Below are 1,443 nucleotides of genomic sequence, written 5' to 3' on the forward strand. Positions count from 1 at the left end.
CATTTCAGAGTGAAGCGCAGCACTGTGTTCATTTACACGCCAGCAGCTTGTGATCCAGTGCTTTTAGCGTCTCGCGAGTTTAATATGCGTTTGTGAATGCAACGTTGTTTTATTTACTCATTCACATAAATTTCCAACATTTCTGTGGACAGAAGTTTACAGCACCTCGTTGTTATTCCACCAAAATAAAAGCTTGAGGTTTGAAATGCTAAAAGTTTAAGGGTTTGAACGTTTATAAGTGAAGAATTTAAAACATAAATATTAGTATTGTATATTGTAGCATAAAATAAAAATGATCATAAAATATTTGTTTTTTTATTTTACAGTACAATTGTAATTTAAAACTAATGCAGTTGTCTTAATTTTTATAATTAGTGTTAAAAGTATTATTATTATTATTATTATTATTGTTATTACTACTACTACTACTTAATTTGATTGGGTTCCTAAAACAGTGTAAATAACTAACAACAACAGCAATAATAATAATAATAATAATAATAATAATAATAATTACACCAGAACCTATTGTGGACTTCACAAATATCACAAATGAAAAGAGGATCGAGTCCACTTTAAAGTCCAGCTAGAAAGTCAAAATAAAAGCACTTACTAAAAAAAAAAAAAAAGATTAAATATTTATGTTTACTAATAAATCAGACGCAGTGTCTCGTTCCCTACTCAGGGAACCATGGTTACACAAGTAACCTGAGACGTTTACACTAACACTAACATTCAAGTCAGTTTAAGTTTGCCTAAAGCATTTGTAGAGTGCCAGATAAATACAGAGATGAACAGAAAAATGCAGCATCCACTAGAACACAAAAAGAGGAAAAGAAGAACTGACGGCAGCATCAGTGATGAAAGAGGCATCGAGCTGTCGCTGCGCCGTCACTGATATCCACTTACACACCCACCGTCTGAGCAGCGAGAGACGCCCTGCACTCACCCGCGGGGGTTCAGCTGCGCCGCTCTGTGTCTGCATGCGCGTGTTTATGGGGTTATTGAATCTGCTGCTGGGAAGGAGCATCTGTAACAGACCGATAGTCAAGGCCCTTTCTCAAGAGCATTTAATTAATCCTTCAGCGGCCCCTGAGCAACCAGCCATCCACCGCAAGTCTGAGAATAAAATTCAACAATAAAAAAAGTGTTTATGGGTATGTTTGCAATGACGCGCTGCATACTTGTTTTGCACAGTATTCAGCTTTTTTATTTGCATCTAAATGAAGCAAAAAGCAAAAATCTGCAGTATACGACTGAACATCCCACAATGCAAAGTGCTCAACCTTTCAACGTTATATAAATGACTTCAAAAATAGATGTGCAAATTTTAACATCTTTGACTCATTAAGCAGTCGAACCAAAAGTAAGGACATTTTTACACATAATAATAATAACCATATATATATATATATATATATATATATATAATATTAAAAATAA

The 1,443-nt window shown here is 34.3% G+C and overlaps 1 protein-coding gene across 2 annotated transcripts in view; it reads right to left on the reverse strand.

Moving 5' to 3' along the window:
- LOC107692829 (galactose-3-O-sulfotransferase 3-like) overlaps positions 1–1,443 on the reverse strand; it is a 22,748-nt gene that overhangs the window by 14,580 nt on the left and 6,725 nt on the right. Inside the window, exon 1 of one of the 2 annotated variants that reach the window (XM_016492037.1) lies at positions 950–1,187. The exons of the other annotated variant lie outside the window; for it this stretch is intronic. The gene's annotated coding sequence lies outside the window, so the exon portion shown is untranslated. Of the gene's footprint in view, positions 1–949; positions 1,188–1,443 lie in introns of those variants that run through there. 2 annotated transcript variants of the gene reach the window in all.

Source organism: Sinocyclocheilus anshuiensis, unplaced genomic scaffold (assembly GCF_001515605.1).
Source record: "Sinocyclocheilus anshuiensis isolate Anshui unplaced genomic scaffold, SAMN03320099.WGS_v1.1 scaffold674, whole genome shotgun sequence".
NCBI lineage: Eukaryota > Metazoa > Chordata > Actinopteri > Cypriniformes > Cyprinidae > Sinocyclocheilus > Sinocyclocheilus anshuiensis.